This window comes from Haliotis asinina, chromosome 6 (genome assembly GCF_037392515.1).
Source record: "Haliotis asinina isolate JCU_RB_2024 chromosome 6, JCU_Hal_asi_v2, whole genome shotgun sequence".
Classification (NCBI taxonomy): domain Eukaryota; kingdom Metazoa; phylum Mollusca; class Gastropoda; order Lepetellida; family Haliotidae; genus Haliotis; species Haliotis asinina.
Genome location: NC_090285.1, coordinates 65,641,026 through 65,660,485, shown reverse-complemented (window position 1 = coordinate 65,660,485; position 19,460 = coordinate 65,641,026). Strand labels below are relative to the sequence as shown.

At 38.6% G+C, this 19,460-nt stretch overlaps 1 protein-coding gene across 3 annotated transcripts in view; it reads left to right on the top strand.

Annotated features, from left to right (window-relative positions):
• The first annotated feature begins 8,237 nt into the window (after positions 1 to 8,237).
• LOC137287364 (dorsal-ventral patterning tolloid-like protein 1) overlaps positions 8,238 to 19,460 on the top strand; it is a 207,048-nt gene continuing 195,825 nt past the window's right edge. For all 3 annotated transcript variants that reach the window (XM_067819621.1, XM_067819620.1, XM_067819622.1), the window contains exon 1: positions 8,238 to 8,281. The gene's annotated coding sequence lies outside the window, so the exon portion shown is untranslated. The remainder of the gene's footprint in view (positions 8,282 to 19,460) is intronic.

The following is a 19,460-nucleotide window of genomic DNA, read 5'->3' as shown; positions in this document are numbered from 1 at the left end:
ATGTCTGGAAGCAGTAATTCGATTTCTCTATCGTCTTTCTTTTCTGATATAGGTGAGTAGCAGATTTTACCGAGCTTGCATAGAAACGGTTCCCGCACTAACCGTAGGTGTTCTATTCCCCCGGCAGCCCGAATCGTTTCTCGTATCTTGTAGCCATAGACTGGAATCGTTTCCCCAGTCGGGGGATCGAGTAGCAATAACAGCCGGTTCTTCCCTTCGTGTCCCGCTACAGCAAACTTTTTGCATAAGTAGACTCCTTCTGGGACGTTCGCAGCTTTTTTGTGTTCGCTGCATGGAGGGGGTGCTACTTCCATATGCTTGGGTCCACCATAGTCGGGTAATGGGGTATGCCAAATATTACCCCGCCCCTGTGGTACCTCTGCTTTCTCCGATAACCGCCATAAGATACAAGACTCTTTCTCCTTACACGTACAACAGTCCATCAATTTGTTGATGAGGAGTGCGTATTGTATGCTCCAGAAAAGGCAGGCGTTGTCGTATAGGTTCTCTATATTCACACAACAGCTGTCAACCTCGATCTCTTCTGGAACCTCGAGTGGAAGTCGCTCCTGGGGTGTGTAGTCTATCGCTTTCTGTTCCCAGAGAATGCATTTCTTGCTGTCGACGCAGTGGTCGGTGGCACCACACTTGCACGTAGAGTTGTCGGGTCCGAAGAGAGCAGGCAGTTCCGATAGAGTGGCTAGGCAGTCGGTGCATCGGTTGTGTCTGTCCTTGGGGCCCGGATAGCAGTTATCAGCGAGAATGATTCGGAGTTTACCCGCCGAGGGTTGAAATTGGTTGGGTGGGTAGATGTAGACGAAATCAACTATTTTGCCGGCTTCTACTAGTGGACGAAAGCACAGCAAGTAGAGTTCGAGAAACTGTTTGGGGATCTGGTAGTGTTCGTAGAAGGTGTGTCCCGATTGCTCCAGGATTTGTTTCTCTCGGTCGGAAAGCAACATGGGGCGACACTTCTGCAGCAGGGCCTCCAAGTCTTCGGATATATCGGGAGTTGTGGGCTTGTCTATACCACCTCGGATTCGTGTGTATCGAGCTTGCGATATGTGATACTTCCTCTTCGCTTCCCGAATGGACAAACGACCCGATCGGATCTCGGTATATGCTTCTCGCGAGAGCTTGGTTCCTGGCATATTTCTATGTCTATGTACCCGCATAGCTCTAATTGGGAATACACTATAATTGGGAGTAATTGGGAGCAGCCGAAAAGTGGTCTTATCGAAAGGGTCTTGTTGAATATATATGCTGGTAGCAGAATTAGCTATACTCCGAAGCTTCTAAGCAAAGTGTACCCGCTACCGGTTTTTCTCGCCATTCCCTATACTACTCCTTTAACAAAACAAGATATATAGAGAATCTCAACCAAGTGTCAACTGATATCAATTATATCAACACCAATTGAAAAAGTTACAATAATCAAGGCTTGCCAAGGATATTTCAACCTCTATCAGTCAGTGTTGATATAACTGATATTAGTAGACACAAGGGTGAGATTCTATCTATCATAAAAAATCATTCTTCATCGGTGTTCAATTAGGAGATAAACATCATGTGTTGGCCAATTTCCGGGTGTTATTGAGTATTTGAAGCATGGGAATGCATTTGGAACCGACGGCGTGAGCCGGAGGTTTCAAATGAAATATTCCCGTGCTTCAAATACTCAATAACACCCGGAAATTGGCCAACACATGATGTTTATCGACATTGCAAACACAAAAGTAAACCAAAGGGGTTTTAGTGTCTGCACTCGTTTACATCGAATACGGACACAGCAGTGAAGTGTCATCAGCTGGCCGTTTCAGCTGGTTCCCATGGTAGCGTCTGGAGTTGCTCATTTGTGACGTCATTCTAACTTTACGTCACAATATGATTTGAATGACGTTACCACTGTTGATGACACAACAAAACAATTGTTTACGTGTCAATACGCAGTGAATAGTCTTTCAGTTTCCGGGAATCTAATACCATTTAATCATGTTTTTCAACCAATCAGATTACAGAACACAGTAACTTTTGTTTACAATTTCTGTCAACTAAACATTTTTGGGGGGGTGGATTGGGTAGGGACAATGATTGTAGTTGCTGTGAATATTGTAAACAGAAGTTGAAACTATCAGAAGGGACACATGATTTTGATGCAATGAATATAAACAATATTGAATGATATTTTGAGTGAAATTGATAAACTCCAATTACTTGTGACATGAATATGTAGGAAGGTGGATAGTTTGACTCATGGTTGGTAGTTAGAACGTGCCATTTTGATTCTGATTTTAAGTGTCAGCAAAAATCGGCTGATCTATGGTCATTATATGATTTCATTGGAGGCATTCTTTGATGAGTCTGATACTTTAATACATTGACAACAGTAACCTAATAAATGGTGTTCTTATATAGAGAATAGAGATCATATAAACTATACAGCATGACTACAACATAAACTACACAGCATGACTACAACATAAACTACACAGCATGACTACAATATAAACTACACAGCATGACTACAATATAAACTGCACAGCATGACTACAATATAAACTATACAGCATGACAACATAAACTACACAGCATGACTACAACATAAACTATACAGCATGACTACAACATAAACTACACAGCATGACTACAATATAAACTACACAGCATGACTACAATATAAACTATACAGCATGACAACATAAACTGCACAGCATGACTACAACATAAACTACACAGCATGACTACAATATAAACTACACAGCATGACTACAATATAAACTACACAGCATGACTACAACATAAACTACACAGCATGACTACAACATAAACTATACAGCATGACTACAACATAAACTACACAGCATGACTACAATATAAACTACACAGCATGACTACAACATAAACTATACAGCATGACAACATAAACTACACAGCATGACTACAACATAAACTATACAGCATGACTACAATATAAACTACACTCTGTTACCTACAATATAAACTACACAGCATGACTACAATATAAACTATACAGCATGACAACATAAACTGCACAGCATGACTACAACATAAACTACACAGCATGACTACAATATAAACTACACAGCATGACTACAATATAAACTACACAGCATGACTACAATATAAACTACACAGCATGACTACAGTATAAACTGCACATCATGACTACAACATAAACTATACAGCATGACTACAATATAAACTACTCTCTATTAGCTACAATATAAACTACACATCATGACTACAATATAAACTACTCTCTATTAGCTACAATATAAACTACACATCATGACTACAATATAAACTATTCTCTATTAGCTACAATATAAACTACACATGACTACAATATAAACTATTCTCTATTAGCTACAATATAAACTACACATCATGACTACAATATAAACTATTCTCTATTAGCTACAACATAAACTATACAGTATGACTACAATATAAACTACACTCTGTTACCTACAATATAAACTATGCCGTATGATTACAATATGTACTATACCATATGACTACAATTTTAACTACACAGTATGCCTACATTATGTGACACATGTTAAGATACAGTCTCTGTCATGTAAGTCAAACTCGAGCTTTCTGCCAAATGTCAGACAAAAAGTAACAGGAGAATTACTTACTTGTTACCTAAATAGCTTTATTTAAACAGTTTTACAATATCCGAAATGGCAACAAGGGACAATGAATGTATTACACTTTAGGAACAGGATTTGTATAACGGTATATGATCCTGCTTTGAAGGCAAATGCTAGTTTAAGGTTTGTTCAGTAGTTTTGACTGTCAGCTAGAGTCTGAAAATATAAGAGGCAAGGACACCCTAGACAGTCGATCAAAGTTATTCCAAAACTTGCACAAGGCCGACATAGCGAATGGTCAAGGAAGGGAATACAAAAGGCTAGGAAGCCAGTCCCACTGAATCAATAAATTTGCACCAAAACAGATGTTACCAGCCTGTTAATTATCTCTTGCAGTTTGAGAGGGATTTCATTGTCATTCTCAAGGGAGGTTTCTTTTTAGGGTTACACTTGTCCAGCTCAGGTACCGTAATTGTGCACAGTGGTATACAATGGTATACAATTGTATTCAGATGTCGTCATCAAGGGTGCGGGATACTGTGATAAATTAGGTAACTCCGTTGAGAATTTCAATTTCTGTTTCTGTTCTCTTATACACCATAATGTGTTTTGTCATGCATATGAATTGATTGTAGTCATTATTTGCAAAAGCTTTCATCATGATTGTGTTGTTTACAGTAAGAGTAGTAAGGTGGTGGAGTTAATAGTGCATTCATATGTTGTGCTAAATGCTCTAGGTCCATTCCATGGTTTGAAGTCAAAGTTGTCAAAAGAATGTACCCATAAGATGGCTACTGTCATGGTCAAATCTGTAATGTTTGCTCTATGGAAATGTCAGGAATAGATGTGCCACAAGAGTATTACTCTTTGAACAATTTGTTGGCAGAAACTTTAAAATAAGTTGTAAATGTCAATCTTTTTATTTAAAAAATATTAAACAATTCCTAAATAAAAATATTATTAAACATTATGATGAATACAATGTTACTGAAGGTGGTGATCTTTGAAAGGAGAAACAGCCAAGGAAATGAAAGCATCATGAGATATGACAAACTGCGGGGATGACCCATAAAATCCCCATTGATAGTTCCAAGGTACTGTTACATGGCTGGCATTACCATTTCACAAATGAAACAAAATGTAGTTAAAAGCTTTCATTTATGAACATTTTATGCATCAGTACTGTTTATTATCTTGATCTAAAACTAATTGCATTCCTTCAACATCCACTTCATCAATGTCCTCCATTGCAGCTCTGGGTTTTTGCTGCTTGCCCTTCAGCTGTACAATGTATTGCCAGTCTAAGCATGAATAATCACAATCAAATCAAATGGAATTATTTTTGCATTCCAACGTTAACCTATTTTCAATAAAAAAACATTTTTGAGAGGAATCACAGGCTAATTTCAACAACATCTCGGTTGTGAAGGCTGAACAAGAAAGGTCAGAGCTTCAGAGGAAAATTGGATTGCCTCCATGCCAACCTCTAGCTGAGCCTCAGCATAGGCCAAGGCTTGGTATAGGAAGGAGATATTAGTCTATCTGTTCAAGGGAAGAAACCTACTTAATCTAGTTAGGTTTTCTTAGCCTTGCTATACAGCTTTGGAGCAAAGACTAAAACTTTGTACTGGTAGTCCTCATGGCCACTCACGGGCTGTAGACTGGGCAGACAGCTGAGCGTGGATTAGGAGATTATTTCACACCGATATCAATATATTGATCCGAAGTCAGCTGAAGGAGAGAATGGCGAAGAGAGAGACTGAGTGAGAGAGATCGTGAATTGACGATTTTGCCGTTGCAGAGGCAGGGACGTTTCGGACCACATGCATACAGTGGTATCAGCAGCTGTCACTGTCATTGTATGTGGTGGAGTACTGCCAGTCCACTGACTCAGTCATTCCAGTCACCTCGCTGCTTCATGTCTGCTACTTGCATCTGGCTGTACACCACAGCGCTGGGCTGCTACTGGCTTGACTGTCTGCTCCTGTACAGTGTGGCAGTGGAGGTTGTAGGGTTAACCCTGCCTTGATGTATCAAGACTGGCTCTTGTGACTGGGCGTTTGTTTGGAAGATTTGTCTTGAAGTGTTTCCTGGAGGTATTGAAAGGAATGATTTACCATATATTTGATCACTTCATGATGTGATATCCTTAAGGTGAGGCAATACTTCAACATACTTACACTGCCTTGTCTATGAAGAAAGTGTCATCCTTTGCGTGTTGTGTATTACCCTGGATAATTAGAAGTGTTTCACTTCTGGCTGAAAGTTTTTAGGAAGAATTTACAGATTGATCTCATCAGACTGGAGGAAGAGTTGCATTGAAATGTTCTATTGATGTCTCCTTTCATGTAATTCCTTCTGACATCTATGAGGTATAACTGGTCACTGAAGCTATTGTACTGCCCCATCATCAGGCACGTATGCAGCTCTAGTCACTAGTATCATCAGACACAATATATAGATTGCCTATCTTTCACTTCTCATTCATTCATAGTATTCTGCCTCTCCTTTGCCTGATCATAATTACTAGATATTCTTCGGACACCAAAGCCTTACCCTAAGTGAATTTTAGCAGGGTTCTGCCATAGCTGTATTGGAGCTTAAGACACAGTCTGCATTTGACACAACAGGCTGGTGTTCCAACCCCCTCAAAGTACTGTTACATGTGGAATCAAGGTTTTTCCAGTCATCTCATTTTTGCGTGCAGAAAATGATCCCCATCAATTTGTGGCAGGAGCAGACGACACGATTAGATTTTCAATTTACATAACAGCCGGGAAACCCCTTTCTGACGGCATCAGCAGCCTAGTTAAGAGAACCAACATCAAGAAACACGGAAGAAGAGGGCTTTGACTTGATCACTTGCTTTTGTGAGGAATGCATGTTCTCTGACTCCCTGAAAATCAGCAGGTACGGTCGACTTGCCGGTTTACAGCACCTAATTATGGATATCTGTGGATGTAGTGCATGAATTGCGACTCTTGCTGCACATTACTTGAAGGCCCAGTGGGATGTGTACATGACCACTATCAATTTTATGCATACTATCTCGCTAAGCTTACAGTGGTAAGGGATTAAACCGACAGCTACATGCCCTCGGCAGGGGAAACACATACCTTTCAGCGTATCATGTAACGTGGGGAAGCGAGGGCGGCACGTGGACGAGAGAAGGAAGAGTAGTGAGGATCATAGGGAGGGATGCTGCTTGATGGTCTTGTAGCGCATCACAGAGGCTCCCTATGTGGGGATTCTTAAAGCAGCATTTTGGATTTTAACTTGTATGGATTATTGAAGCCTATACTTTTGGATTTAGATTTGGAAAAGAGGCTGCAGATTTTAATATTGTTTGAATGTGAGTGCATCTGTAAAATTTGGATTTTATCATCATTCATGACTTGCAGTTCCTGTTGTATTTGGTGTTGTTTAAGTGATCAGTTAGCAACTGTATTTGAAGGCAGAAGGACAGGAGTTTACATTTGGACAAGGTTTATTGGATACTAATAACATACCAACTGGTGAGTACTCTCATTTTTTCAATATCACTGTTGAGGCCTTATTGAGGCCAAGTAATATAAGACTGGCTTGAAGCACCAGCTTGAAGTTGTATACATACCAATGAAATAATTGATTATTGCCTCAGGTTGAACATTGTTGCTCATTTCAGGATAAATTTCCCTCGAGACTTTATGCATGGTCCGTTATTCACAGACACTATTTGTATGCCAAATTCAGCTTGGAAAAAATATACTGGTAAAAGCACATAGAAATTGATAAGAAGTAATATTACTGGAAGCAGTAATCTGTTGTGAGTCTATTTTATACAGGTTGTATTCAGGAAGGTACAAGGCATCTGTACTGTTGAGCTGCTTAATACATTTCAGTAGAGAGGATATCCATCGCTAAGACTTGGCCTCTTAAGACTTTGTTAATGACTAGCATTGTTAATTTCACAGAAATGTGGTAATCCGGTGTACGTGTCAGTACTAGTTACCCATGCTGAACATACTTGGAACAGTTCATATTGATAATGGTTTTGGTTTCTAACCCAATAACTTTGTGTCACATTGATGTGTCACTGGAAACTGAACTCAGTGCAAAATACATCTTGGTTTTTATGTTAAATGGTTAATAGTGCAAATTTTTGTTTCACCAAGTAAGACTGGAAGTCTTCATACAAATTTTTGTATTTTTGCATTCTGACTAAAGTATACTCTACACCTAAAATATCTTCCTACATACAAACCTCAGTTTTACAAATGTCATAACATTTATGTGAGAAAAGCACTTACTTATGAACAGAGTATTACATGAAATTAAGATGAGAGAATTGTGAAATCATTTCTTAGGGTGTAAAGCCCTCTGTTGTTGAGCCTCCCTAATGAGCAAGCCCTATTTCTTCTCTCCATCTCTCACATTGCACTGCCCTCCTCCTATGTAAGTGTCAGTCAGTCTGGAATCACTTGGTCATTGGACAGTTCAGAAGGAGGTATTTTTAAGCATTATAGGCCATGTGAGCTTCCGGAGCATTCTGTATGTTCTAGTATTCTCCTTGTATAGGCATTTGTTAGTAGTGTTTTGTATTGATTGTTCTGGAAATAATTGATTGGAAGTGTTTACCTTGCTTGGATTACTGTTTACTGGGGGACTAATCTCCAATACAGGTAGGATATAACTAATGTTTGTGAATGGATTCTGGTTAGCAAGCAAGTTAAGATGACTATCTATTAGCCTCATGACACTTGATATTTAATTTAAATGTAACTTTTACAGAAATTTCAGGTAACAGTGATATTTGTACCATGGTTACAGTTAAGGGTGCTTTGTATGAAATGACATTGGGATGGAAGTTTACGGGATGATGATGAACAAATCTGAATAAAATGCATTATTTGAAAGAATTTTTTTTTTTTTAATCTTATTTTCCTAAAACTGATTCAGTTTTGGCATTGTTATTGTCATTTGATACAGTCGTGTAGCTGAAGTATCAGCCCCTGAGATCTGTATTAGTCCATGGTTGTATAACCCAACTCACTCACTTGTCAGTGCTCTGCTCTACCTTATACTGTATGAGGTTGTTGACAGGCAGATTCCCAGACATCCAGAGAAGGTAGTGGTTGTTAGACTTTATTGGTAGTGACAACAACACAGGCAAAAAGACACCTCTGCTGACTTGGTAGATCAACAAGACATCAACAAATTATTCCTATATGTATATTTGAATTACTGTGCTTCATGTTTGAAGTTCAAGGGTGTTGTTTGACCAAAGTCAGAGATGGGAGACATGAAATTGAAGGTTTGCTGTAATTTCAAATGATGAAACTTTATTTGATTCCCCATGATGGTCATTTGAGATATCAGCTGTGTGAGTAGAGGAAGGAATTAGAACACTGGATTAGAGTAAGGAGATGATTTCAGGGCTACTGCCCCCAGGCGCAGGAATATTGTACCAGCAACATTGTTCACTTCCAGTTAAACTGATTACAGTAAATGATACGGTGGAAGGATTGTTATGTTGTAAATATTTTATTACACTGAAGAGAAGCTACAACATGTATTTGAAGTGCCCATCAACTGCTATGAGGTAATGCTGTTTTCTCAGTGGTTTTGGCAGGTGCTTGTTCATCATATTGCTGTATAATGGAAGTGGGGAGATTTTCTGAAGCAGGTGTGTCTCGACAACGTGTGGTACATTTATTAAAAGAAGTGCTCGGTTATTTCACTTATTGACACTGTTTGTTAATAAGAGCAGGTGCTTGTCTTTCTGAGAAGAAAAATATGTATTTATTGATGTTATTTTAGTTGGAAATGTAACATGTAACTTCCTGTCAAAACTGTTAACATTTGTATGTATCTTTTAACATGTGAATGTCAGTTTGAGGTGTATTTTAAAGTATTTGTTGGTAAGCATAAAAAATAGTTACATATTTTATTGTCATTTGTGACAAAACATTATGCTAACAATGATGTTGTCATATGGAGGTCTAGAGGGATCACTCATCATATTGTATCTGTATCTTTGGACCCGTGAAGGTCCCAGGGTAGAATAGGCCTTCAGCAACCCATGCTTGCCATAAAAGGCGACTATGCTTGTCATAAGAGGCGATTAACGGGATCGGGTGGTCAGGCTTGCTGACTTGGTTGACACATGTCATCGGTTCCCAAATGTGCAGATCGATGCTCATGTTGTTGATGACTGGATCGTCTGGTCCAGACTCGATTATTTACAGACTGCCGCCTTATAGCTGGAATATTGCTGAGTGTGGCGTAAAACTAAACTCACTCACTTTATCTTTGGAATATGGCCTGTTTCCTGCATAGCTAGGGAAAGCATGGCCCACAACACCACCAATGATACTCTGTTTGATTTTCAATCTTGAAAAGGAGTTTTGAACAAGGGAGTAAATTGTGCTCAGTTCTGTAGGACAGTAAATCAGTGGTTAGTAGCATGAGCTGCATGTCAGATATTTACATCCTTGTCATCTGATGACAAAGACAATCCATTACAGATTTCACCCTTCCAATTCATTCTCAATGCTGTTGGCACTAAACATTGATAAAGATAGATAGATATAGCCCATGCGGGAAATCCGAGCGTGGGTTTTCAGTGTGATGAGCAAGCACGTTAACCACTAGACTACCTCACTGCCCCAGATTTAGGAGAATAGCTTGTATGTTTTTCTCTGAGATGTTTCACCACTGCAAGATATATGGTGATACAGGATTTCCTACAACTTAACATAACATAACAGAATTATATCACTTTTTCTTTTCATTTGTTAAACTGAGCAGGTGCATGACATGGCAAAAAATACCACAGTACATCTCGGAAGCCTCTCATTGGTATCTCCACAACACATAAACATTTTAGTGGCATGCCTGTGATACCTGTTGAAAAATGTCAAATTTATTGAGCTTGTATCCCTGCTTACAAAGTTTATTCTTTTCATCAATATTTGATTGAGTGCTCAGTAGATCCTCTTAAATGTATGATAAATTATAATATGCTGGTGTACTTTCCTTTAATTCCATTAGTACAGCAGTCGTTGGGTGCCATGGTACCTGTAAATAGGTGATGTATATATGCTGCACTGCTGTTGCCTTCCTCACATCTGTAAACATATTCATGCATTACAACAGCTTTTTGTTATTAATTGTGAAATCTCTGGTTAATACTCATTTTGATAAACAGGCATACAAATAGGTTGTGCAACATACTGGTGTACTTGTCTGCTTGAAATATCTCATATGACATCCTCCTTATGTGAACATGAATCTGTTGTATATAGCTGTCATTGCCTATATCTTGCAACAGGTGCTTGCATATATGACAGACGTCCAGCTTTTTAATGAATTTGTCACCATGGTCTCTCAATAGCAGTTTTCATAGAGATACACTGTGTACATTGTTTTTCATATTTGTTTTCTCATGGGATTGAATACATGGTTTTAAAACTGATATGAAAATATTGGGAGGCATTGTTGGTGATAGCCTGTAGACCAGCTGAGGGGTTGCAAAAGGGTGTGTTCATCTGTGTGAGCACATGTAGGTGTGATGAGTATTTGCTTGTGAGGTAGAAATAAGTGCTTGCCCTGTAGAAGCATTTGCTTGCCCTGTAGAAGCATTTGTTTGCCATGTAGAAACACTTGCTTGCCCTGTAGAAGCATTTGTTTGCCATGTAGAAGCACTTGCTTGCCCTGTAGAAGCATTTGTTTGCCATGTAGAAACACTTGCTTGCCCTGTAGTAGCATTTGTTTGCCATGTAGAAACACTTGCTTGCCCTGTAGTAGCATTTGTTTGCCATGTAGAAACACTTGCTTGCCATGTGGAACAATTTGCTTGCCATGTAGAACAATTTGCTTGCCATGTAGAACAATTTGCTTTCTATGTAGAAGCACTTGCTTGCCATGTAGAAGCATTTACTTGCCATGTAGAAACACTTGCTTGCCATGTAGAAACATTTACTTGCCATGTAGAAACACTTGCTTGCCATGTAGAAACACTTCCTTGCCATGTAGAAACGCTTGCCATGTAGAACAATTTGCTTGCCATGTGGAACAATTTGCTCGCGATGTGGAACAATTTGCTTGACATGTAGAAGCATTTACTTGCCATGTAGAAACACTTGCTTGCCATGTAGAAACATTTACTTGCCATGTAGAAACACTTGCCATGTAGAACAATTTGCTTGCCATGTGGAACAATTTGCTTGCCATGTGGAACAATTTGCTTGCCATGTAGAAGCACTTGCTTGACATGTAGAAGCATTTACTTGCCATGTAGAAACACTTGCTTGCCATGTAGAAACATCCGTTACTCGTGTCGAAACATTTGCTTGCTTTGCTATGGACCTGAAATAAATGCCAACATTTGTATTAAATGCAAAGCCTGTGGTACAGTTGTAGGAGTTGAGAAATGCTGTTCCCATTTTTGCTGTTAACATTTGTGCTGCTTTTGTTGGACATGTGAATGACCATGGTTTCTGACATTCCTACACTGTACCTGTACATGTATATCTCAGCTGAAACCATTCTAGATTATAAACAACACTGGTTTGGCCAGCTTTGATTTCTTTATGAAAATAGCATAAGGACAACTGTAAGTTTGGAGGAGAGAAATTAATTAGTGAAAAAAACCATTTCATGACTGCATGTAAATGTATGTGTCTGTGGTTGTTGCTGGGGACCAATGATTTATGGGCACATACTTCATGTAAAGGGGATCATTGACTTGTACACCTAGCAGTTCACATAGTGAAACTCTCCAACACTTAAGGTACTTAATCATCTTGGACTGTTTCCAAGGAATAAATACCCTTTGAGTATGTCCCATTATTGAAGGATTTGTTCCCCTCAGTCACTCATCCTAATTACCCACACAATACTCACTGACCCTACAACCAGGTAAACTATACCGGCCAATTTTGCTTCCAGCATTAATTTTGCACTGGGTATCACCGAAGCCACATGCAGCACTGCTATTTACGAGTAGTGTTGTTCAATTGTATGTCATGCACCAGTATATATGTCAGTTACCATAGAAACAAGACAGGTGTTGTCAACACTGGTATATTTTTATGTTTGTTCATATCAAGAACAATCCCCCAGTATGATAGCTGATCAGATCTGTCAATGAACAGTTTAATTAGATACCATCTACCATTAACATGAATGGAATCATGGGTTTGCTCAATTAGGATGGTCATGCTTCTATGACTGCATGTAGGTACTGGATTCACTTGGGAACATTTAATGAGAGTATTGACTTTTCATTCCCATGGAACCACAATGGTTTGACTTCTTGTTGTCTTGTGGTTCATATAGGTAAAGTTGTACTATTTACAAACTCAATATTTCTTTGTGGTATGTTGTTGGGTTCATACAATGGGGGACTTCTTGTAGCATAGATTTCTTATCACACTGGATTAACTACCATGCAAGTCATCCCGCTCACTCATTCACATGAACATCCAATCTCCCACCCACCCTCTAGACTTGCTGTTTCACTAGTATATCTTATTGTGAAATACGGAATCCAAATTGTTAATTACCAACACTCTTTCCTTTTACATCTACATTGCTATTGCATTCAAACATGTGACCTAACTGATTATATGATTATAAATATTAAGATTCTATGACTCATGTAAGTTGCATAGCTAAGATATTCGAGTGCCCGTAGTCTAACTGAGACTTGTGATGGTTGTTTTGCTATGACGACCCAAATTCCCAGACACTAACACAGACTTACAGTAGTTGGAGCAGTAAGGTGACCCCAAGTCCAGATTAGACTTATGGTAGTTGTTGTGTCATCACGTGCGGGAAACTCACCTACACACACACTGTAACATACTATTTAAGTGCATATGAGAAAGATCTCCTTGTGTCTCTTGTCACCAAGAGAAGGCCTTGTAGAATGAATCACTGGTCTGATAAAGCAATGTTTAAACCTACAGCCTCAGAAGAAAGGAAATCTGTATATCATGCAAAATAAGTGTAATCCTTAATGAAGAAAACATTTTGTCACTTTTAGCCAGATCACTTGCACTATTTGCATGCCATGGTGTTGAAGAGGCCTGAATACTTCTAACAACTTGGCCATGTCAGTGATGAGAGAGGACCCGTGAAGGTCCCGGGGTAGAATAGGCCTTCAGCAACCCATGCTTGCCATAAAAGGCGACTCAGCTTGTCATAAGAGGCGACTAACGGGATCGGGTGGTCAGGCTCGCTGACTTGGTTGACACATGTCATCGGTTCCCAATTGCGCAGATCGATGCTCATGTTGTTGATCACTGGATTGTCTGGTCCAGACTCAATTATTTACAGACCGCCGCCATATAGCTGTAATATTGCTGAGTGCGGCGTAAAACAAAATTCACTCACGCACTCACTCAGTGATGAGAGAGAGATTGAAATGGGGATGGTGTGTGCCCTTCTCTTCAGCCCCTTGGTGTCCTAACAGATATTATTGCTCCGACATCCACATTTTTTTCATGAAAAATAAAATCAGGAGAGAAAGTATCATTCCATGTAATGTCTGCCTGTTTGTAATGGCATTTTAGCTCTTTCCAAATTTCCACAAGGCTATGCACAACTGCTTTCCCAAGTTATCGAACACTGTCCCATGTACAATGAAAATGAAATAACCTTGCTTTAGTCTTTAATATCCTAAGTGGGTGTTTGTATGTGTGCTTTATTTTTGTGTCCTTAGATCTTGGTATTATTGTTAAGATAGAGTACTCCTGTATTCTCTTTAAGCACTCTATGTAATTGTAGGATGGTTCCAATCAAATCTATTTTGTATGAAAGGCTCTTTGAAAGATTCATATTGTGATAATGCAAATACTTACTGTAGTGAAAGTGGTGCTGTTGTTATTATCAATTATTAATTTTTTTGTCAGATTAAAGACATCTGTTATGTGTGTTTCACAGGTGGGTAAAATATATACAAACAGAAATACATCTTTCTTTCATTCTTTATTGATATTCTACAAGTCATAAATAGAATCGACACAAACAACTTACTAGCTGACATTTTCTGTGTATGTTTGTAGTGACATTCAAAATATTGGCTTCTCATGTTGATCCATTTTTTAACACCTCAAGAAATGCTGTGAAATTTTAATGTGCATGAATAACTAAAGACACTGTCTGGTGCATCAAAGAGAAACAGTAGTGTAGAGTTTCATTAGTATATTTGTGTGGTTTGGGCACAACTGTGGAGTTGGGGAAATGTGTTCTAGTTTTAGTACACTGTTTAGCATTAATCAATAATATGGTTTGCACAAATTTAATTTGAAGGTTTACTGATTTCATGTGCATGCTCTCATTTCTCTGTATCAGTTCATGTAGCTGTGACAGTTGCACTATATTGCTCTTCAAGATGAAGAACATTTCTGGGATAAAATATTTCATTATCAGAAGAAATATCTACTAGAATCAGATTCCATTGTATTAATTACATAATTACATACAAGCCAAATTGTGGAATGCTGAGAAAACCTACTTGTTTTAACTAAAGGAAAAAGTTCATATGAATGTGTACCTGGGTTAGAACTGATCTTCAGTAACCCATTTTTGTTGTACAAGATGACTAATGGGACCAGGTAGTCAGGCTTGCTGACTTGGTTAACACAAGTATCCCTGTTGTGTGGATTGATGTTCAAGTTGTTGATCACTGGATTGTTAGGTCGAGTCTCAGTTATATGCGGACTGCTGCCATATGGCTGGAATATGGCTGAGTGTAGCGTAAACACCACTCACTCACTCACTCACTCACTCACATGAATGTGTGATTAAGATGGGAGGTCAAAGATAAGGTGAATGAAGGGATTCATGTTGAGGGAACAATCTAGGAGGAAGAATGATGGGTTGAGGAATTGACTGAGGGGTGGGGTTATATTGGAATACTAATACCTGTTCACTCCCTGCTCTCTGAAACAGAAATAAACATATATCTTGTTGGAAAGATATTTACAATTAAAATTTCCTGACAGAACAGAAATTTCATTTGCTTCTTCCTGCATCTGTTGTGGGTTCTTTTGGAATCACCCAATATTTGATTCCCAGGACATGGATGCTGCCTAGTATGGACTAGTTGGCATAGTTCCACATCAGACTCAGATGGCACAGTAGTCTGTTACACAGACAATGAAAACCGTATTTGATCCTTACATCATGTAATGCTATTGTTCTAAATAGAGCATGTGAAGATTTTCCTATGGAACTTGTTTCAGTTTATATATGTATGTTTGTTTCAAATAAGTGTGTTCAGAGTAATCCTTTGTCTAGCACCATGCCTGTAGGTGTTGATGTGGTATAAGCTTAAACTCTGGCTAATTAGGATATCTGTCAGTGCTGAACTTAATTTTCTCAACAGATTTTTTCATTGATTTGGATTTATCTCTTATCAGAAGTATATGCATGCATGACCAGAGATCAGTAATCCTCAGCCCAGGTCAACATGGCACACTCTCCAGTGTTGGATACTATGAATGTCATCCATCTGGAGACACTGATGCAGACATGGCCTCTAGATTCTGTCTATTGCTGGAGCTGATCAGTGATGACATTACCATATCTACACATGCACATGAGTTTGCCTTTACTATGCTGCAGAGCACATTTCATTTTTTAGTATGATGTTGATTACCATGAAGACCAGATCTAATTGTGGTCTGTGGGGCAGACCAAATGATCGTTATCAAATAAAAACCTGTGCATGCATCAGCTGTTCACATAGCATTGTATACCTGATTTATTTCATTTGCATGTGATATTTCATTATACAGCACAAGTTAAAACTGACTCATATGAGATATTCAAACTGTATGATACAGAGAGCAAAACTGTAATATTCAACCCAGCAATGATGTCATCACATCTCCATTTCTCATCTAATAATATTCTATAGGATATTACATATACCACCAGCACTGATTGTCCAACGCCAACTGCAGAAGCAGTGCACTATGCAGGTGTCTGTGTAACTAGCATGACTGAGACGTGAAGTGGCATTAGATATCAGATATGATTGTCACTGAGCTGTAGTGTATTGAGTAATTGTATAGGTATTGATTGGCTTCTATGAGGCAACACAGATGGGAGGCATGGAGCTGAGCATATTCACAGTTGGCTGTTTCTCACGCCGAGAGTGTAGTGCTACTAACTTCACTCAACATTGCTTCACTGCCTTTATTTCTTCACTCTCATCAATAGCCTTTTCACTTTCAAGGTTGTTTTACTGAGGCTGGGAAGGGGTGGGAATGTAGTTAGGAAGAGACTGCTGTTGTCAGAGGTAGCAGTTCAAACATGGGCACATTTGTTACCTCTCTTTGAATTAATGGATAAGATATTATCCAACACAATTTAGTGCTTTTCATGTGATGCTTAAATATGCAACATAACTACGAAATAGCCATTCTGAATATCCATTGATAAACAGATTCCACACAAAGCAGCAATGAAAGTAGCCTTGCTTCACGGCTGTACTGAATGCTCAGCCCATGGATATGTAGCAATTCAATCTTTCAAAGAGGCAAGTCAAGAAAGGCAGACAGTACACACAGACCCCAATCTGTTATCCTTTTTTTTCGTAGATATTATCATATGAATTTTCAATTTTATCTTAGAGACTTGTGCGAGTCTACAGTGAAAACTAAGAGGACATATGGAATCTGTAGTTATCCATCTTGCTGTTGGACCTCACTGCTTGTGATAACTGACCACAAAAACCATGGTGATACACCTCATCAGGCCTAATGCTATCAGCTATGTTGAAAGGCATGTCATCTGTGTTGAAAGGCAGCCTGAGCTGTTTTATCCACATTTATATAATATCAGACATGTTTATCAGAGTTTGGTTTGACTGCCAGGAGACTGATAGTTTGATTCCTGTTGACTGTGATGTGGAGAGTTTGGTCCTATCGTGATGGAGTTTTGTTATGCTTCCCAACTCGACAGATAATGGGAGACTGTTAAAGGACACCTAGTGCATTATTATGTTCTTTGAGTCAGGAGTCTTATGAATGTGTATACATTGTTCCACTAATTTTTTAGTTTAGAAAGACTGAATTTAGTGTTGATTTGACAAATGTGTTATATGAAATAATTGGTTCCTATAAATAACCGACAATACCACTGCTTTACTAATACTTCAGTGGGGATGGGAACAAATTCTACAAAGAAATTCATTCTCAAATGTATTCCCCTTCAAATATGATTGACAAGATGGCAGAAAAAATTCATCCCGCATTGCTATTCTTCCTGTATCCATGACTACCAAAAGACTTTGTCATTATATTATGATGCTATACATACAGGGTAACTGTTAAGGCAAGAGACTACAGGACAGTCTTGTGGCGAAGGTTGTATCTCCCCTAATGCTTGACTGTCAATGACAGTATCATCAATGAAGGGATGTTCTCAAGGCTGGTTTATATGTAATACCAGCAGATGAAACTGACATACATTGTTAATATTGATGTGGATGCTGAAAGGGAGTCTTCCCTGGAAGAACCAATTTCACTTGTCAAAAGAAATACCATCTGTTGTTTGTTCAGAATTATTTCCATAACTTTGATTTAATTCTAAACCCATGGCACCTGTGGTTAAACATGCTCATCTTAATGGAATGGAAAACAATAAAATCTCTGTGAAAGGAAACATTTTAGCACAACTAACAGTATGTATCAGGGTCAGTGGAATAAAGCATTTCATCGATCAGGGAAGAAGGACGGGGCTACCTTGGAAGGATCTTGTCAAACATGCCATAAAATTACATGATGCATTTGGCACTCTTGTTCTTGAGAAACACTGAAAGATAAAATTATAGGCTTTATTGTATTCCCGGTGCTTAAGAATAAACCAAAATTGAATCAGCTGAATTTTAAAATAATTTTCTCCTTCTGAAGTAAACCATTGCTATGGTCTCTTGATTTTACCGTGCGTGCATGCGTGCGTCTGGATGGATGGATGGATGGATGATGGATGGATGGATGGATGGATATACACAGGATGATTTCATTCATGAGACTAGTGAGTGAATAGTTGTCTGGTTGACATTTCAGTGGTAGTTAGTGTTGTACGTTACATTTATATACTTCATACCTCTATGGAGTAGTGCTTTGTCAGAACCTTTGATGGCTAGGCTTGGTTAATTATACTGGTTTCAAGAGTATGTGTGACACCAGTGCAGGTATGATATGGATTAATATATCAAAGTGACATATATATGCAAAGGTTTGATGGTATCAACATATAACTTCAAGTTTCGAATTATTTTGTTCCTTTCAAGTACCCTGCCTGCAGTATTAGGAATGAACATAGCCTTTGGCACATCTTAACTTTATTGAATTTAGGAAAGTGATTTTCAACAACAACTCTAATGACACTGAGGAAGCTACTGAGATAATGAGAGAGGAAACTGGGGGTGTGCTGTATGGTATATGTACCAGTCTGTTCATTATAATAAGCCTGTCTGGCCTTCTCATTACCATATGGTGACCAGACCACCAGACAGATGGGACAATTTCCTCAGTAAAGAGGCTACTTTATCAGTAATAAATGTCAGTGTCAGTATTTGCATACAACAACAGAATTAATTCTTGCCCACCAAAGGTTTAAATGGTTGTTACATGCATTGTCACCCCATGTTCACTAAAGCAAGGTGAAAGATTCCATTTGTCTCCAGACTTGATAATGGTGTTCATATAAAGCAGATTGTCCACAAATCACATGTTGTTTTAGAGCAGGAAATGTGTTTAGTTGACAAAGGTTACTTATGAGGTAATAGTCCATACTACATAAAGCACTACTGGCTGGGTTATCCTAATATACGACAAA